At 44.0% G+C, this 21,073-nt stretch overlaps 1 long non-coding RNA gene across 1 annotated transcript in view; it reads left to right on the top strand.

The window, feature by feature from the left end:
* LOC110205600 (uncharacterized) overlaps nucleotides 1–21,073 on the top strand; it is a 50,766-nt gene that overhangs the window by 26,795 nt on the left and 2,898 nt on the right. The window contains exons 3-4 of the long non-coding RNA XR_002323625.2: nucleotides 18,517–18,595; nucleotides 19,275–19,324. This is a non-coding gene — a long non-coding RNA (uncharacterized LOC110205600). The remainder of the gene's footprint in view (nucleotides 1–18,516; nucleotides 18,596–19,274; nucleotides 19,325–21,073) is intronic.

Here is a 21,073-nt window from a genome sequence, read left to right as displayed (position 1 = left end):
TGTCTTTGGAAAAAAATGACAATAGTAATTGCTAGCGATTGTATAGCACCTACTATGTGCCAGCCACTTGCTAGGCACTTTAAAAGTATCATCTCACCAACAAAGCCCAACAGCAAGAGATAGAAAGAGAAATCCCATTTAAACTTACTATAGACATTATAAAACATTTAGGAGTCTACATCCCAAAACAAACCCAGGAACTCTATGAACACAATTACAAAACACTTTTCACACAAATAAAATCAGATCTAAATCATTGGAAAAACATCAGTTGCTCATGGGTAGGCCGAGCTAATATAATAAAAATGACAATCCTACCTAAGCTAATTTACTTATTCAGTGCCATACCAACCAAACTACCAAAAAATTATTTTATAAAGTTAGAAAAAATAATAACAAGATTCATTTGGAAAAACAAAAGGTCCAGAATAACAAAGGAACTAATGAAAAGAAATGCAGGGGAAGGTGGCCTAGAAATTCTAGACCTTAAATTGTATTACAAAGCAACAACCATCAAAACTGCTTGGTACTGGCTAAGAAATAGGGAGGTGGATCAGTGGAATAGGTTAAATATGCAAGACACAGTAGTCAATGACTATAGTAATCTATTATTTGATAAACCCAAAGACCCCAGCTTCTGGGATAAGAACCCACTCTTTGAAAAAAAACTGCTGGGAAAACTGGAAAAGAGTATGGCAGAAACTAGGCATAGACCCAAATCTCACACCATATACCAAAATAAAGTCAAAATGGGTTCAGGACAGATATAAAGGCTGATATAAGTAAACTGGGAGAACAAGGAATAGTTTACCTATCAGATCTATGGAGAACAGAAGAATTCATGACCAAACAGGAGATAGAGAACATTATGAAAAGCAAAATGGATAATTTTGATTACATTAAATTGAAAAGTTTTTGCACAAACAAAGCCAATGCAACTAAGATTAGAAGGAAGATAGAAAACTGGGAAAGAATTTTTACAACCAGTCTCTCTGATAAAGGCCTCATCTCTAAAATATATAGAGAATTAAGACAAATTTACAAGAATACAAGCCATTCCCCAATTGATAAATGGTCAAAGGATATGAACAGAGAGTTCTCAGATGAAGAAATTAAAGCCACCTATAGTCATATGAAAAAAATGCTCTAAATCATTATTGATTAGAGAAATGCAAATCAAAACAACTCTGAGGTACCACATCACACCTATCAGATTGGCCAACATGACAAAACAGGAAAATGATAAATGTTGGAGAAGATGTGGGAAAATTGGAACACTAATGCACTGTTGGTGGAGTTGTGAAATGTTCCAACCATGGTGGAGAGCAATTTGGAACTATGCCCAATGGGCTACAAAAATGTGCATACCCTTTGATCCAGCAATAGTACTTCTAGGGCTATATCCTAAAGAGATGAAACAAATGGGAAAAGGACCCACATGTACAAAAATATTCCTAGCAGCTCTTTTTGTGATGGCAAAGAATTGGAAATTGAGAGGATGCCCATCAATTGGGGAGTGGTATATGAATGTAATGGAATACTATTGTGCTATAAGAAATGATGAGTAAGAAGATATCAGAAAAACCTGGAGAGACTTGTACGGTCTGATGCTGAGTGAAGTGAGCAGAGCCAGGAGAATGTTGTACATAGTAACAGCCACATTGTGCAATAGCTAACTTTAATAGACTTAGCTCTTCTCAGCACTACAAGGATCTAAGACATCTCCAAAAGTCTCGTGATAGAAAATGCTGTCCCCATCCAGAGAAAGAACTATGGAAGTTGAATCGCTAACATTTTTTTTCCTTCTGTTGAGTTTTGTTTCCTCTTTCTGATGGTTCCTTCTATTGGTTTTAATTTTTACTTACAACTTCACTAATGTGAAAATATGTTTAATGGATATGTAAATGTAAAGCCTATATCAGATTGTGCACCATCTTGGGGAGGGTAGAGGGGAGGAAGGGGGAGAAAAATTTTAAACTCAAAAACATATGGAAGTGATTGTTGAGAAATCAAAATAAATTAATAAAATAAAAAAAATCAAAAGTATTATCTCATTTGATCCTCACAAGAACCCTGGGAGGTAGGTACTATTATTTTCATGCCAATTTTACAATCAAGGAAACTGAGGCCAATAGGTTAAGGGACTTGCTCAGATTTGAACTCATTTCTTCCTGTGCTATGTGTATTGTGGTGCCTCCTAGCTGCCATTATCATGAAAGTGTGTGTGTGTGCGCATGCGCGTTTTAGCCTGGTGTAAGCTGGCAGATATTGGATAGTTGAAGTACAAAGCTCATCATCCATATCCTCCTTTTGGATGGTTGGTCTCTAGTATAGTATCACATGTTCAATGCTCTTCATCATTCCTCCCCTCTTCAGTTCACAGGAGCCCATCTTCTAGCTCTGCTCCCTTTCATTTAAACTGCTCTTTTTGAATGGCAAGAATGAGGACAGAATGTCCATTTCTATAATATTTTAAGTTACATAGGGAATCTTTTTAAAGAATAGCCCAATGAGCTAGAAGCAAATATTACCCCTATTTTAAACATTAGAAAAGAGAAGCGCCAATAAGATCAAACCAATTGCTGAGGTTCCTCCAACTGTTGAATGACTCGAGCAGTGGTTGTTCTTAGGATAGTGGATTTAGAGCTGGAAGGGATCTCAGAGGCCAGCTAGTTCATCCTCCCATTTTACATGAGGAAACTGAGGTGCAGAGAAGATATTCACTAAACAAGCTCTCCTCATTTTACCTAATTTGTCTCAGGCCATGTATCCAATGGTTTTAATAATCAAGGCTGTAGAGTGTACCTATATGCGTACAACCTTCTCTTCTGTGCTTATGTGCCCTATGCCCTTCACGCTCTCTAGTCCAGGCAAACAGGGCTTGCCATACCTGTGACAAAATGGGAGGAGTCCTGGCCCAGTTCTGGTTCTTCCCATTGTTTACTCTGCTTCCTCAGGCAACTTCCCGCCCACCTCAGAACCCTATTTCCCCCCCTTTGGAGCCCCAGTTCCCTCCCTCCTAGGAGCCATAGTTCTGTCACTTGTGAAATGGGAATCGCATCTGCCTTCCTTCTCTCCTTGGGTGGCTGATGGTGTGGCTCAAATGGGATAAGACGTATAAAAGACTTTGTCTGCTTATGACAAGCTGCTATATTAGTAGCAGCCAATAATGCCGTCAATAAGGAAATGTGGCCACTAATTGTTGTTGTCATAAAGCAATATTATTACTAATTATCTTCTAAGAATAATGTGCACAGACTAGGTACATTCAAAGAGCTGTGATTTTATCCCTATGGGTGACACAGATCCAGAGGAGCCAGAGACATCTCCCTAGCAGGACCCTGAATGATGAACACCTGGCATTCACTCATGCTGGTAGCTAAGCCCTAATCAGGGGCTGTCAGATTTTCCTCCCTAGTAAATTCCATGTGCCAGCAGCAAGCCTGTGTCTCCCTAGCCATGTCTCTCCTGGGTCTGTCTTCAGAACCCAAAGGCCATTGTATATTCATGACTCCCTGAATACATCAGCTTGGAAGGTCTGTCAGCTCTAATTAAAAGGCAGCAGCCTGTGCTTTCCTGGCTAAGCCCTGACAAAGGCTGCTGTTCCACTGGGTTTTTTCCTTCTTGGCTTTTGGATACTGACAAAGGAAACCTACCTTGGCCTTTACCTGGATTGCATGCAAAGGGCAGCCTTGCAAGGGTTATTTTCCAGTATATATTTCTATACATAGGCAGGGCTATGAGGCTGGTGGCATGGTAAATTCCCTTCACTGAAACATATTGCAACCTCTCCATACTTCCCCAACCTGGGCAATTCCTTGTGCATGGAATTCCAAAGCTCTTTGAGGGGATTTACGCAAAATGCTGGGCACTGTCCCTTTAGCTTTTGAATATTTCATGGGCACTGAAACAGGCTATCAAGTTATTCTGTTTTGCTTTCACAATGCCAATCATTCAATCCATCAAGAAGCATGAATGGAAATAGGTTTTGCATGATTTCACATGTATAATTGTTTGTGGGGGAGGGGATGGAGGGAAGGAGCAAATTTGCAACTCAAAAATTTTTTTGAAACTTTAAAATAAGTAAATAATTAACCCCCCCCCCAACAAGCATTTATTTAGTGTCTTCTATGTGCAAAGCGTTATGTTAAGCATTGTGGACACAATAAAGTGAAAAACAATCCCTGACCTCACGGGGCTTACATTCTATTGAGGTAGGCAATATGTATGCATATACATAGAAATGAATTAAATACAAAGTAAATACAGATTAATTTGAGGTGAGGGAGCCCCATCTACAGTCTCTTCCAGGCATGTGTGTATTCTCACCATTGCTAGTGATATGCTATAGGGCACTTCAACCCCCTCTCATAAATCTGCTGTTTCTCTGGGTCTTCATCAGTTTGGATTCTTCTGAGATTATGGGGTTCTGGGGTTCCCTAGCCAGAGGTACCTCTGGGAGAATAGTAGTGTTACAAAGATGGGCTTTCTTGCCAGGGAGAGGTTTGACATCATTGAAAGCAGAACTCAGTTGCCCAAACAGGACCTGGGCCCCTCTCTTCCTCCTGTTTAAATCTGGGCATAGCTGTAACCCATCTGCGGAACCTATCAGAAACACACATATGGTAAATGAAGTCCAGCTGCCAGCCATCATCTGGGCCACAGGCATGCTTCCATTTTGGTCCTGTGTAGTTTCCTTAAACTGATTTCTTTTGAGTGATTGTGGATGGCCCTTACTTTTTTATTTTAAAAATGGCTTAGAGATACAGGTTTTTGTTTTGTTTTTTTAACATCAGTCTCTTCCCAGTTACCACCTTCTCTAAATCAAAGTAGAAAGGAATTAACCAATGTGTCCACTGTACTTTACCATGCATGCCACGTTCCAAAGAACTCTAGCTTTCTTTGACTCTAATGAAGTTTGGGGACTCGTTAAGAACCAAGACTGGAATTTCAGTGGGTTCTGATGTTCTTAGTACTGTTTTCATTTGCGTTGTTGTTGATGGCATTTATATTGTCCTCCTGGTTCTGCCTACTTGTTTCTGCCTCAGTTTATATAGTTCTTCTTAGGTTTCTCTGAACTTCTCTTCATCATTTCTTCTGGCACAATAATGTTTCATTACATATGTAACGTGTTGTATTATTCAACAATTAATCAGCACGTGTCTTCTGTTGATAGCTGGAGGATTACCACAAAGAATATTGCTATGCATAATTTGTCACTTATTGGGACTTTCTGTCTTTGACTTCGTTGGGGTGCACACCCAGCGTTGAGATCTCTGAGTCAAAAAGTAGAGATAAATTAATGAGTTTTCTTATATAACTACAAACTGTTTTCCAGAACTATTGCACCAAGAGTATGTACCTGTGACTCTCTTCCCAGAGTCCCAATAACACTGTCTATTTCTATCTTTTATCATCCTTGCCAAATGCTGGAAGTGAAATCTTAGAGTTGCTTTAGTTTGCATTTATTTTATTATTAGTGATCTGGGGCATTTTTCTACGTGGTGGTGTAATGCAGAACATGATTTTACCATTTAGGTAGTAGAACCTTTTAGGCCATGGGAAACAGAAGTTGCTGCTTAATCTTGCCCTAGACCCTTTCCTCCTAAATCTAAACAATAGTGAAATGTACTCTTGCATAGCTCAGGCTCCAGCCCTCAGATCATATCTCTGGAAGCCTCCATTGTGAGAAAGTTTTTTTCTTTGTTGCAGAGCATTATCATGTCTAGACAGAGGGAGAGGGGTGTCCTTGACCAGCCCAAAAACTCTTCCTCTTGCCAGACTTCAAAGATCTATCCCCCTCCCTGTCCTGTATACTCCCTATATAAACCCTAGCTCTACCCCTGAAGGGTGCTGCTTGATTTGGATGGGAATACCCTTGGCAGCCGCACGCTAATATAATAAAGTCCACAATTTAAAATTAGCCTGGGTCTAACTCGCTAAATTTCTTGGTATAACAGTGGCTGGTAGTTTTCATTTTGTTTTGAGAATTCTATGATTGAGAGGTGACATGGCACAGCAGAAAGAATGTTGGCTTTAGCATCAAAAAGCCTGGGTTCAAATTCCCACTCAAGCATTGACCAATTGTATGACCTCTCTGGATCTCAGTTTCCTCAACCTGTAAAGTGAAAGTGTTGGACTAGAATGGGATGACTAGGTCATCTCCAAAGTTTCTTCTAGATAAAAATCTATGATCTTATAATCATGGATTGATCATTAAAAAAAACAGATAACATTTTTCATTAAAAAATTAGTATGGACCATCACTCAGTGGGGAGATTTAAGGAGGCAAGGGAACCACCTGGAGGTTGGGATTCAGATTCAGCCTGGGCTCCCTAGAGCATAAGCTGCAGCAGGCAAGTACTGTATCTTCCCTAAACCTTATGTCTTCTCCAGTAGTAGAATACAATACTTTGTACACAGTAGGTGCTTAAAAAACATATGTTAAAGGAAGGAAGGAAAGGAGGGAGGGAGGGAAGAAGGAGGGGAAGGAATGAAGGGAAGGGAGAAATGAAAAGCAGGAGGGATGGAGTAAGAAAGGAAAGAGGAAAAGAATCAAGGGAACCAGGGAGGAAAGGGTAGGAGGAAAGGGAAAGAGGAAAGAAGAGTAGGCAGGTGAGAGGAGGAAATCCCATTCTTCAATTCAGCTGCTGAGCAGAGAAGTTCTTGCCTTTAATGAGAATTCTTGAATTTTCAAATGGTCAGAATAATGGGAAACTTTTCTTCATCTTGACTCAAAATCTGCCTCTCGGTGATTTCCATCCGTCACTCCTGCTTCTGACCTCCGGGGCCAAGCAGAAGTTATCACACTCCTCTGTCACAGGCACTTAAAGGCAGCAATTTTGTCCCTTCTGAGTTTCCTCTTCTTCAGACAAAATGATCCCAGTTTCTTCGATCCATCTTCATATGATAGGGGTTCCAGTCCCTTTACTGCCTCAGTTTCCCTCCTCTTGGATGCTCTTCAGCTTATCAATGTCCTTTCTAAAATGGGGCGCTCATCATTGTATACACAACTACAGATGTGGCCTGGCCAGTGCCATGGACATAATGCCTTTCTTAATGCACATTTGTTTTAGAAACTGTCATATAACACGTCTGGTCCATGCCTGAGCTTGTGGTCTGCTAAGACCTCCAGATATTTTCCTTATTAACTACTGTCAAGTCCCATTTTCCCTATGCTGTCCATACAGAGTTGATTTTTAAAAAGTGACTTCTAGGGCAGGGCCTTTCCAGTTAATTAAGGGGGGACTTTTGAGCTGCCATTGTCGGCCAGTGGCCATGTGGAGACTGTACTTCTCTATAGACTCCAAGCCTTGCCCTTGGGACATGTGGGGAAGTTAAACTCTTCATAGGTTTTGCTCAAGGTGGTATTTCTGCTGCTGGTATATAACCCAGGGTCAGGCATCCACGCTGACTACTGAGACTCCAGACGGGCACTCAGCGCCCAGCAGATGCTCCTGGCACTGATGGAATGGGTGCTTATTCCCAGGGCCAGCCAGTGACTTTTCTGGGTAATTAAGGAAGCATTGACTTGGAAGAGGTTCAACCACTGGAAAAAATTGCATCAAGTGAAGAATTCAGCCCCAGTGCTAATGCAACCAATAATTACATTCCCTCCTTTGATAAAATATCTCCCTTCCCCCTTTCCGGTGACAGATGTACAAGGCTGATAATGAGTGCCATGATTCTAAATTACTCATTTCAGGGGCAAGAAGTAATTTTCTGTCTGGGAGTAATTAACTTGAGTACCTTGGAAGGAGCAAGTAGAAAATGGAAAGAACAGAGGGATAACAATGGGGCTTATTGGGAAGCCCATCTGAAATCACAAATTTTTAAAAAGTCCTTGAGTGGTGTTTGAGGGAGGCTTCAAGGAAGATCTTGACCAAGAGAGAAAGCTGGGCAGCTTGAGCCCTGCAGGGCAGCCTTGGATCTAATCAGGCAGGCTCTAGTTTGCTGCCAACTGGCCCTGATCGGGCCTGACAGTTTACACTAATTACTCTAGCCTCCAAGTGTTTCTTGCCAGAGAAGCTGGTAGAGGTATGGGGAGAGGGGAGAACAAGGAGGAAGATGGTTCAGCACTCCCAGGGTCCCTGGGCAGAAGGACAGTGCCAGGGGATGACGGAGAAATGGTGCTGGAAGAATCCTTGGAGGCTGGCTAATCCAGCCTGTACCTACTAAGCATCTCCCACTCCTCCCTACCCGCCTCAGCATCACTGACAGGGGCTCAGGTAGCCTCCGTTGGGTGGCATGGTCACTTTTCTTTTTTTTGTTGTTTTTGTGTTTTTTGTGTGTTTTTTTTTTGGTTGGGCAATGGGGGTTAAGTGACTTGCCTGGGGTCACACAGCTAGTAAGTGCTATGTGTCTGAGGCTGGATTTGAACTCAAGTCCTCCTGAATCCAGGGCTGGTGCTCTACCTACTGCACCATCTAGCTGCCCCCTACATGGTCACTTTTCAACAGCTTGAATTTGTAGAGATTTCTCCCTCCCTTACATAGAGACAACACCTGCTGCACCTTCTACTCAGCCTTTTCTTCTCCAGGCTCAATCTCCCTAGGTCTTTTTTTATTTAATTTTTTTCTTCTTCCTAGGTCTTTTAATTGGTCCTCATGTGGCTTTTTTCCAGTCTCCTCATTACTCTGGTCACCTTCCTGAAAAAACAGACACAGGGAAATCCAGGTTTATAAGCCATCCAGTGAATATACTTTGTCAGAGGAAGAACTTTAAAGATTTTTTAAAAAAATAAGTAGGCCCTCTCTACCCCCAATACATTTCAAATTGTATTGAATTCTAAAATGCCAAACTTGGGAGATTGCTAGTATGACCCTGGGAAAGTCACTTAACCTGTTTACCTCGGTTTCCCCATCTGTAAGATGACCTGGAGAAGGAAATGGCAAACCACTCCAGTGTCTTTGCTAAGAAACCCCCAAACGGGATCACAAAATGTTGGGCTCAACTCAAGTGACTGAACAAGGCTTGTTGACTCTGACTTCAAGATTCAAAGATTCCATGGTTCTTAGATACTATAATTATAAAATAGCATCTCCCATTCAGGTCCCTGTGCTTGTCTCTGGGGAGACAGAGATGAGAGAGAGACAGAGAGAGAGAGAGAGAGAGAGACAGAGAGAGAGAGAGAGAGAGAGAGAGAGAGAGAGAAAGAGAGAGAGAGAAAGACAGTCCTTGACCTCAAGGGGCTTATAAAGTCCCTTCTAGATCTAAATCTATGATGCTATGTAACAGATGAGTTGACTTTACTCCAGTGAATGGAGTTTCCACACTGGGAATTCCCTATGCTGATAAAAACCCCAGGTGTAGACAAAAACAAGTCCAGTGAATGTGATATGGTGGATATAGGGATGGCCTTGGGGTCCAGGTCTTCCCACATACTTGCTTTGTGGTTATGAGCAAGTTACTTGACCTTTTTGGGGTCTCTGAGGCTCTGATCTGAGGCTCCAATCTCTGAGTCTCTAAATGACAGATGAGCTCATCAGAATTGGGGGGGAGGGAGTTTTCATCCTGGGATTTCCTCTATGCACGTGCAATCATTGGTCTGGAATAATAGCAACAGCACAAACAGCCCAAGATTCTACAGGGCGATTTACTGAGCATTGCAGGATGGTCCAGCTATTTCCTGAATGCTGTTTTCCTATATTGTCCAAACCTCACCCTAAAATCAGGAGCGGAAGGCAATCTCTATCCTGGCTGAGCCGTACCTAGAGCCAAATGTGTGCTTATCTCTTTGCTTTCCTTCCCATCTGAAGACTAGGACCCGACTTCAAAGGGCCACTCAGGCAGCGCAGGGTCTCCTTCTGCTCCTTGTTTATTTCATCTTCATAATGATATTCCCTCCCCTCTCTCTGACCTAGATTTATCAGTTTCTGGCGCCTTTGAAGCTGCTGGAGAGTTCCTGAAAAAGACTTTCCGTCATTGTTCCTAAAGTGTCTATTATTTCTGATGCGCTGTTTTAGCAGATGGTTTAGGGAGAGGGAGAGAGATGGGAGATGGCAAAGACCCATCTGATGGGCCCCTGTAGTCCCTGGGGAGGGGGGAGCACAGCCTCCTGACTTTAATTATAAGTTAGTGTAATTATCAGTGCCTAGCACTGGGATTCAGCCTCCAGGAGCCTCATCGCTTTCCCTTAGGGAGGCTTTGCAAGAGCAGGGAGTTGCCCATGTCAGGGGATGTGATGGAAGGCCACTCCTGTCCTATCAGCCTTCTCAACCCAAATGGGAATAGTTGGCAGAGCTCCACGCCCTTTGTATCTGAGTCTCAGCTTTTCCAGTAACTTGCTGCGTAACCTTGGGAAAATACTTAGCGTCTCTGGGCTTCCATTTTCTCATTTGTAAAACAAGGGTTTTGGAAAAGACAATCTCTACAGACCCTTGCTGTCAGAAGGGTTTTTCTTTATCAGTTCTTGTGTGACCATGTTTCCCAGCTGTGGGGGTTAAGAATGATATACTTGGAGAGAGGGCTGTCACTGGGGTCAGCAACCTTTGGGCTGAGTCTCAGTGTTGACACTTGCTCATAAATTGGCTCCACTACTGGGTGACGAATCATCTGGCAATGCATGAAAAAGAAAAATCCCAAGTGATCCTCAGGCCTGTGGGACTTGTTTCTGCTCCTGCAGGGACTGAGGCATAATGGTACAAAAGGGCACAGGTGTGTAATGGAGGTGGCAAATCAGAGCCCAGCTGAGGGCTGTGAAGTCAACCATGAATTCTGATCATACGTGTTGGGTAACTCCAAGGGAACTGTCCCCTGTAAAGGAGACCCTATGTAGAGACAGAAATGTTCTTGGACTATTTAATAGATGTGCACACTCATTCACAATGCATGGTACCTATAGATACACACAGATTTCTATGTATATACACATATGCCCATACACGCACTTTGCATAATGTAGTGACTAGAAGAACAGTCTTGGAGTCAGAAAGGCCTGGATTTAAGTCTTGCCTCTAACACCTATTGATTGTGTGACTCTGTGCAAGTCTCTTCATCTCTTGATGCTCCAGCCAGGTCTTTAATGTATATCACAAAGGAGTGGTGATCAGCCCCAGTGATGGAGTTTGCTCCACCCCGATGGTATCTCAGGGCTAGACCTATAACGATCATAATTCACATCTCCCCTGCTTTCAATGTTGCTTTAGAGTTTTATAACAACCCTATAAGCTCACTGAGGACAAGGACTGTCCTCATTTTTGTTTCTGCATCCCCAGAGAGAAAGGACACATACTGGATAGAGAGCCAGCCTTGGAATTGGGAAGACCTGGGTTTAAGTACTGTCAGTAATGTTTATGAGTTATTTGACCTTTGACAAGTCACTTAACTTAGCTCCCCAGGAAACTCTCTAAGACTCTAAGCTGTGGGACACTTGCTCACCCAAATAGGTGAAGAGATTTTCCATAAAGGAAGTTCCCAACAGTGGCAAAAGCATAGGTCTGGACCACTCCCCAAATATCACCGTGGGATGACCCAGGCCTGGGACACTGGATTCCCTGTGAATCAGGAGGCCAGAAGCAACCCTATGTCATTGCTCACATCCCATGGATGGGGACCCTTGGGGATACCATGGAACCCCAGTGACACTAGGGGCACATGTATGTGCTAACCCTGCTATATCCAAGAGAGGGGAGTCCAGCCTTTTACCAACTTTGTGGGGAAGAGGTCCTGCCTGCCCTGCCCACCTTGGTGAAAGCTGAGCCAGCTGGCCAGGCACGAAGTAGATGCATGCAAGCCACAAACAAAAGAGGATGAAGCAACACTTAGCTTTGCGACCATGGACCAGTGGTGTCCATTGTCACCAGGACTCTAAACGTGTGAGAGCTTTGTCCAGTAACCAATGAGCTGATGGAGACCCTGAACATCTCTGGTGCTGAGAGTCAAAATGAGGCATGAAGGAGGTGCTGTTAGCTAGGATGGCTCCCAGGTTCTCGTTGGAGAAGGGCCTGAAGGAGTTGGTTTCCCTTTGTGCTCAAAGGCCCAGTGAGCATCATTTTATGGGTCACTTGGTCATCTCATGTCACTGTCTTTATTATGGGTGTCTCTGAGAAGCTGTTAGGTAGAAGTTTTTGAGAGGCACCGTAAGACAGTGTGGACCAGTGGGGAGAGTATGGGGCTCAGAGTCAGGAGGAACTGGCTTGGACCCGTGATAGCTGTGCTGCCTTTGTCAGGTCACTTCACTCCTCTGGGAGTCAGTTTCCTCATCTGTCAAATGGGGGAGTTGGATGACTGCTAAGGTCTCTTTCAGCTCTAAATCTCTGATTCTCTTTGGAAGAAAGATGTGACTTCTGCTTCTTCCCAAAGGTAGCATTGCTGAAAGGCAGTTTATGGTTTGATTTAAAGAAACACTTCTAAGAATGAAGTAAATATGTGCACACACATGTGGAATGGACTGTTCACCTTGCAGCTGTTTCCTCTCACTGGAGGGAGGTCTTCAGATGGACATGTTGTGTAGGAGCCGCCTGTGCAGGAACAGAGGACTCCTTGTGAACTTTCCAGATTGGCAAGGTGGAGATTTGTTTCTCTAGCCCACTGTAGCCCATATGAACTGGATATTGAAGGAAGACATAGTCTAGACAAGAGCTGGTGGAACTCAACAAGGTCTATGTGAGAGAGAGATGGAGAGATGGACATAGAGAGAGAGGAGAGAGAGACAGAGAGAGACAGACAAAGAGAGACAGAGAGAGAGAGAAGAGACAGAGAGAGAGAGAGACAGAGAGAGAAAGAGAGAGACAGAGAGAGAGAGAAAGAGAGAGAGAGAGAGAGAGAGAGAGGGAGAGAGAGAGAGATGAAGGTGGAAGAGGGAGTGGGAGAGACTTGGAGACACAGCCAGGAGGAATAGATTTATGTCTTAAAGCCCCAGTGAAATATCTATCCAGACAGATAATCTGCCAGTGTTTGCTTCTATCTGATTGGGATGCTTTTCAAAAATGTTATTCTTGTTCTTACAGCTTCCTCTCCCTGTTGCTGAGGAGAGAGCCTGACAAGCAGTTATCCATCTTCTGGAATTTAGTTGACGGCTGAGCTTCTGGGAGTCATTGGGATAACCTCCTGTCTCCCTGATACAACCACCCCAAGGGTCCCTAGTAAACACTGATAATGACGTGTCGATGACAGCTGACATTTATGAAGCACTTTACCTGTGTGAAATCAATTGATCCTCATGAAAAAAACCCCACCCCTGGGAGCTGGGTGCTTTTATTATCCCCATTTTGTTATCATTGTTCGGTTGTTTGTCAGTCATGTCCGTTTGGGGTTTTCTTGGCAGAGATAATGGAATGGTTTGCCCTTTCCTTCTCCAGCTCATTTTACAGATGAAGAAACTGAGGTAAATTGGGTTAAGTGACCTGTCCAGGATCACCCAGCTAGTAAGTGTCTGAGGCCAGAGTTGAACACGGGAAGATGAGTCTTGCTGACTCCAGGAGCAGCGCTCTCATCACTGCATCACCTCGCTGTACCCCAGTTTTTGAAGGCACCATCATCCTTTCAGTCAGCCAGGTTCACAGACTCAGGGTCAGCCCTGACTTTTCTCTTTTCCTAAATGCTTCCCCAGCAACCCTGCCATCCCCCCAGCCAATGAGCTGCCAAAGCTTTCTGCTTCTGTCTCCTACGGGTACCTAGTATCTGTCCCCTTCTCTTCACTCACATGAGCGCTCCCCTCCCCAGTGGTCCCAGCACCACACTTCCTCTCTTTTGGCCCATTAGTAGAGCCTCCTAATTGTTCTCCCTGCTTCCAGTCTCTTCCCTCTCCAATTCATCATCCACACAGACCGCAACATAATCTCAAAGCACAGATTGTGACCCTGTCACTCCCTTGCTCAAGAAGCTTCAATGGTTCTCTATTGCCTTTGGATAAAATACAAACTTGTCTGTTTGGCGTTTAAAGCCCTCCTCAGTTTGACTCTACCCTACCACTCCAGATTTATTGCATATCACTCCCCTTCACGAACAGAACACTCCATCCAAGCCAGCCTAATAACTGTCCCTGAACTCAGAGCTCCATCTCCCTCCCAGCTGTGTCTTTGCCCAGGCTGTCACACATGCAGGAATTGTTTTGTCTTTATGGGTTGGCTCCCCGCACAGTGCCTGGCACCCAGCAGGCTTTCTGTCAGTGCTTGTTGGTTTGAACTGGATTGAAGTTGTGACCTTCATGCCGTTATTTTCCATTGTGTCTGGGGGTTCCCTGAGAAATACCTGTTAAGAGCCAGGATGCGGGAGCCCATTGTACAGAGGCTGACAGCTTGCCTGGCAGCATGGTGACAAGTCAGAGCAACGCAGACTCACTGGCTGCCTCCGAGGAGGTGGCAGAACGGGGGAGTCGAAGGAAGCCAGGACCTGGAGTCAGTGCAGCAGGACCAACAAGACACTTCTTAGCTGGGGTGTCTTGGGCGGGCTACTCCATCTCTCAGACTCTTAGTTTGCTCCGGCGATAACCTCTGCCTTGTGAGAAGAAGGTTGTAAAGATCAGGTGAGCTCATAGGACAGAGTGCTTTGTATAGGGCTTCTTAACTGTAAGACAGCATCTTCATCATCATGATTAGCCCAGCCTTGTGCTTGGTGTGATGGTGACACATAAAAAGAGGAGACAGCAGTCTCCCTCCTGTCCCTTAAGGATCTCTTCAAATTACTTTGTATTGCTTTTTCTGGAATTTGTATTTACTTTTCTCTGTCCACATTGTATCCCCCTACCCCTGAGTATGAGCAAATGTAAGCTCTTCAAGGGCACTTTTCTTTTCTTTTTGAGGCAATGGAGTTAAGTGACTTGCCCAAGGTCACATAGCTAGTAAGTGTGAAGTGTCAATATCAAATTTGAAGTCAGGTCCTCCTGACCGCAGGGCTGGTGCTCTAGGAGCCATTCTTTTCGGTCCTTTTATCCCCACTGCCTAGCACAATGCTTGGCGGCAGCTAGGTGGGGCAGTGTATAAAGCTCCTGGCATGAACTCAGGAAGACTCATCCTCTCGAGTTCAAATCTGGCTTCAGACACTTACTAGCTGTGTGACCCTGGAGAAGTCACTCAACCCTGTTTGCCCCAGCACCTCATCTATAAAATGAGCTGGATAAGGAAAGGGCAAACCACTCCAGGATCTTTGCCAAGAAAACCCCAAATGGGGTCACAAAGAGTCGGACGCTACTAAAAAACAACATAAGTACAATGCCTGGTATGCTGTAGGTACTTAATAAATGCCTATTAAATGAAATGAATTCAGAGAAGACTTCCCACCAGTTAGAATTGTTCCAAAGTGGCCTGGGCTGTCTCAGAAGAGGGTATGTTTTCTTTTCATCACTGGAAGTCTTTAAAAACCCAGGTATTGTTGATGACTGCATCATCTTCATTTGCCCAGATATCCCTCCCCTTTCCCTGGGGTCTTCAAGTGAAGTGTGGATAACCACTTGGTCATTTGGGTGCAGACAGGGTTAGAGGCCCCTGAAATCCCTTCTAGCTGCTGGGATTCTGTGATCCTGTGAGTTGGTGTTTCTATAAAACAGAAGTTGGGTTTGGGCCGAGCCTCGGAGGATGGATAAGGTTAGGGGAGCCAGAGAGAAGGGATAGGGGGTCATGGGAGGCAGAGGGTGGAGGCCAAGGTCCCAAGACATGAATGTACAAGTTAAATGAGAGACACCATGAGGGGACCTGCCTGGCAGGGAGGAAGCAGGGTGACAGAAGCTGAGTTGAAGAGGGAGGGTGGGATCAGGTGGTGAAATACCTGCATCTGCAGGCAGACAGCGTCAGAGTGTTTCTGGCTAAGGCTTTCCCATTTTTTTTTCTCTCTTATTTCAGCAAAATCCTCTGGCTGCTTTCTCTTGCTAGTTAATTTCTCTGGGGAGACAGTGACGCTTCATTCCTTAAGGGCCTCGGGGCTCCACCTAGCCTTCCTTTTTCTCTGCAAGATCTTCCACTGGTTATATGTGTCAAAGTCCCGGCACTCTGAGTTTCCTTAAGCCCCTCACCTCCCAGCCTCCCACTGTTGGCTGTTATTAAGAGACAGCTTTTAAGTTGGTGTGGGGGTAGGGCACTGGAGGGGCAGTCAGCAAAGACCTGGATTCAAACCTTACCCCTGGCATTTGGTTTCTGAGCAATTCTGGGCAAATGGCTTAACATTTTGGAACCTTGGTTTCCTCATCTATAGAAAGGGGCTAAGAATACCTGTAGCACCTTCTCTTCAGGGCTGTTATTAGGCTTACAAGAGATAGCACATGCAAAGGGCTTTTCAAACTTTGAAGCTCTGTAGAAATGCCCATTATCATTGCTAAGCTCCCCAAGAGGAAGGACCCTCTTTTCACATTTTCCCTGCTTGCTGACAAGACTGCTGGTGGAGGCTGTAACAGACAGTGGCCATGCTGTTGGTCATGCTAGGGAATGACTGGTGGACAAGTAACATACGGTTGTGTCAATGACGGTTGTATTGTTATATCCTATCCATCCATGTTGACTGAACATCCCATCCACCTGTGGCATTTTCTTGGGGACCATCAGGACACACGGAGCAAGAAACCACATTAACGGTGCTCTCCAGGAGCTAATTCTATCATGTAGAGCTTAGCCCACCCTCATTGGAGCCCTGAAGGTTAGGGAAGGAATGCCTCAGCCCACCCTAGACTAAGTAATCAGCCAAGTCTGGGGCCAGCCTCCCATTCTAGGCAGTGCATGGAATGGTTGTTTGGAGTCAGAGGACCTGGGTTTGAATTTTGGCTCTGCAACTGACTGGCTGGGTGACCTTGGCAAGTGACTTAACCTTCTGTGTCTCAGTCTCTCCATGTGTAAAGTGAGGGGGGCTGTCTCATTAGCAGCAGCGCTGGTAACTCTTGGCATTTATGTTGTTTGTAATCACCTGCTAAATCAGGCATTAGAAACTTGTGGTCCATGAATTTAGACCATCTTGGTCACCATATTTCAATATAATTAGTTTTCTTTATAATTCTACGTATTTTATTTTATGCATTTAAAAACACGATTCTGAGAAGGAGTCCTTTGGCTTCGCCAGGCTGGCTGCCAAGGGGGCCATGACACAAATGTGGTTATTAAGAAGCCCTGAAGCAGATGGTGTCTATTTTTCCTTGTAATTTGAAATCTATGAATTATGACTAGGTTGCCCACCCAGTCTGTTCCCACAAATAGACAACATTAGCAGCAGAGCCTCAGAGACACTCCTTCATGTACCTACACCGGATCTCCCTGGGATAAACAAGATAGGACTCACTTCATGGAATTTGAATGCCATGGACAGAACCCCTAGAACCATGGCAGTTACACGGAGTGTAGTAATAATCCCATAGGACCAGGCAATCACCAGTTGGAACTGGTTATCTAATCACATTGTGGAGGAGAGAGACAGAGACAGAATTTGTGTGTGTGGCAGGAGATGATGGAGAGAAAGGAGGCTGAAAATAAACTTAGAAGGACCATCCAGTCCAGGGCATAGAGCCAGACACCACTTTGAACTCTGTTTATGTTCCAGAGTCCTGGTCATAGAACTAACCTGCTTACCCCTGAACAGCTCCAAAGACACGTGCTCACAATTCAGGGGTCAGTGGGTCGGCTGAGGTCGGGCTCCTGAGGACCAGCGCTGGTGAATTCTCAGCACCTTCTTTTATATGCTGCTTGTAATTACCTACTAAAAAGGCAATTATCACCAGCCGACCTTCCAGCTTGCGTTTCTGATGCCTCTGTAAACTCACTTTTACCCAATGGCAGCCCTCAGGTTGCTCAGGGAGTGAACTTATTCTCTGTTTATAACTGGCAGCTATGTGTACTAAATAGCAAATTATCCTCACCTGTAAAATGAGGATAATAATAGCACCTTCCCCACAGGATTGAGGACCAAATAAGATAATATATATGAAGTGCTTTGCAAACCTTAAAAATCACCATATAAATGCTGGTCATTATTATAGACAAAATTAGAATTCAGCTTAAATAACCATAGCCTTCTTTTAGATTTCAAAGACCTCAGAAGTTATCTTTATCTAACTCTTCTCCCATTTAGAAATTATCAATGAAGGTCCAAGGGGTTTGGGCTAAAACCTCTTTAAAGACGCCTTAAGCTATAGATAATAACAGAATATTATAAGTGGTATATTAGATTACTCTGAAGATTCATAACATTTTTGTTTTCGTTGTTGAAAGGGATTCAAGGAACAAAAGTTGGGAACCACTGATGTAGACCAATGCCTTCAACTTTTCAGGAGGGGAAACTGAGACCCAGAGAAGCTAATTAATGAGTTCAAGGTCATAGGTGGTTAGTGGCAGAGCTTGACTTAAAATCCAGATACATTGTCCCACAGGCCAATGCTTTTTCTGTTCCCCTCAATTCCTCCCACAATGAAATTCCGTCAGTAAGCACTCAGGTTGTCCCTGATTGGGCCTGGGCTCTGTGTTAGGTGCTTTGATGGTCAGGAGGGAATGTTGAGACATGATGCTTGCCCTCAAGGGGCTTATAGTCTTTAGGACAATATAAAGAGGATTGAATGAAACATTAAACCCAATAGATTCAGATTGTCCAAATTGCATCCCACAGGCTTTGAGCAATCTGTCACAAAGACATCCCTGTTGACCAGGTATTCCAAGGAAGGCTCCACAGAGTTGGATTTTGAAAGGTAGGTGGGATTTAGAATGACAGAATCAGAGGATTTTGGAGGTGGAAGGAACCCCAGAGCTCAGCTAGTTTGAACAATACATTCTGCCTTCAAAATGCTCAAGGAGATGGTAGAGTGGGAGGTCCACCCTTGGATGGGTGAAATTGGGCAATTTATTTCAGGTCCTTGGTCCCTGGTTTTCTCCTCTGTAAAATGAGGACACCCCCAGATGTTCCCTGGGGTCCCTTCCAGTTCTGCTTGAACTAGGATCTGCTCTTGAACCACCATGCAATGGTGCCTCTCATGTTCATACAGGCCAAAATCTTCTTATATTAAGCCTAAATCTGTCTCCCTAGAAATCCTGCCTAATTATCCTTAGTGGCCTCCAGTCCAGGGACATAAATAGAAACAGAGGCCTCTAATCTGTACATAAGGAGCCCTGGGGGATGCCTATTGACTTAGTTTTAAGATGGAATGTTATCTATATTTTATTGTATTTTGATTTTTTTATTTTGTTCAGTATTTCCCAGTTACACTTTAATCTGATTTGGGCTAACAGTAAGGACTGTGGCTGGGTATTTGACACTCGTGCTCTAGTCCAGGTCTTTATCTGACACATAATGAGACAGAGAAAGGATCATTAGATCACTGGCCAGAAGGGACCTCTGAGGCCATAGATTCTAATCTTCTCATTTTATAGGTGAAGAAATTGAAGCCCAGAGCAGTCATGACTTGTGCAAGGTCACACAGGTAATAAATCAAAGCATTGTGGATCTAAAATTGGAAAGGATCATCCCAACCTCTTTATTTTACATATGAGGAAACTGAGGTACAGGTAGATGGAGTTACTTACTCAAGGGAGATTCACTTGGATAAGCAGAAAAGACAAAAGAGAGGTGGGGTCTAACAAAGATAGAGTAATTGCCATCTACATTGGATATGAGGAGCCCAGCTAAGTGATGTTGCTAAGAGGCTGTGTATTTATTTCTACATCTGCTGGGCAGGGGAATGGGAGGGAGCCAGCCCCCAAATCCTGGTTCTTGATGGCTCCCACTTCTGAGACCTGGATTAGCCTCCGGCTTATTCCTCCTGTGTCACATCCAAGAAACACTGGTTGCTTTTCAGCGGCTGAAGGAATGATCTATTGACTACTGCCAGCAGGGAGTAGCTAATTGGCTCCAGTTCTAAGCACTACCTGTAGTCTTCAGTTATTCAGATCCTCCAAGGTTCAGGGAAGCTTGCTTGGCTTTCAGGCTGACACTTGGGAGGTCCCTGGATTCTGGTGATATTTTCTGGAGGGGGTTGATTCCTTAGGTCCATCTGGTAGTGGCTTCTTCAAAAAAAATCAGAATCCCAGAGCTTCCGAAACAAAGGGTACTCAAAAGCCATTTGGGCTACCCACTACCTGACCTGCCAAGTGGCCTTCCATCCTCTGAATATCCAGGGAGGCGGAGAGTTCCCCCTCCACGTATGGCCCACTTCACTCTCCAACTGCTTCAAGGATTAAGAAGTGTTTCCTTGCCTCAAACCTAAATCTGCCTCCCTCCCTTCATCCCTCCTTATGTTACATTGCCAAGGCTCTATGATATCATATATTTTATCTATCAATTTTAATGTATTTAAAATGTGTATTTTTGTGCCGGCAAATTTATCATTTACAAAGTAATTTCTATTCATTATCCTATCCAAGTCTCTCAACAAGCCTATAAGGTTGGTCATGCAAGGATTATTAGCCCCATTTTACATATAAGGAAACTGAGTCTCAGTGAGAGAGAAGCCTCTGTGTCCAGAGGCACAGTGCTAGGTGCTGGTGGACTAGGCCTAGAATCCAGGTTCTCTGATTTTTTGCATGTCATTGCATTGAACAGTAAACCTGGGGATGTGTGCAGGAGAGGTAGGTCTTGGCCTCAGAAGGCCTGGGCTTAGTCTCAGGCAGGCCCCTTACTACCTGTGTGAGCAGTGCAGGGCCATCAGGGCAAACTCTTCATACATATTTACTGAATTGAGTTGAATTGAATTGAACAGAATTGCTGCAAGAGGTCAAAGACATGAGGACCCCCTTTTCTAATCCAGCCTCACCATTGCCAAATATTCTTCCTATAACCCATTTAACTGTGTTACTTTTTTGGTCCCCAAACATTCAATGGCTCCCTATTGCATCTAGGTTAAAATAGAAACATCTTGGGTTGGTATTCAAGGCCCTCCACAACTAGATTCCCATTTGTCTTTCCAATTATATTTCATGAAGCTATGTTTCATGAGTGCACATTCTAGTCAAATTGAGCTAACTCACGGCTCTATATTCCACCTCCACATATATATGTAGGCTATTCTCATTCCCATTGCCTAGAAGGCATTTCCTCCTCCTCTATCTTTCTCTTGGAATCTTAGCCTTCCTTCAGAGGTTTAACTCTGCTTCAGGGAGCTTCCCAGTGGTTAGCAAATAGTTTCTTTTTTCATTCCTTTACCTCACTTCTCTGTGTTATGTATTCCCCCAAT

The sequence above is a fragment of the Phascolarctos cinereus genome, unplaced genomic scaffold, assembly GCF_003287225.1.
Source record: "Phascolarctos cinereus isolate Bilbo 61053 unplaced genomic scaffold, phaCin_HiC Scaffold_1;HRSCAF=81, whole genome shotgun sequence".
NCBI classification, from domain to species: Eukaryota; Metazoa; Chordata; class Mammalia; order Diprotodontia; family Phascolarctidae; genus Phascolarctos; species Phascolarctos cinereus.
Note: the sequence above shows the minus strand (reverse complement) of the source record. Positions and strands in the feature narration are given on the sequence as shown.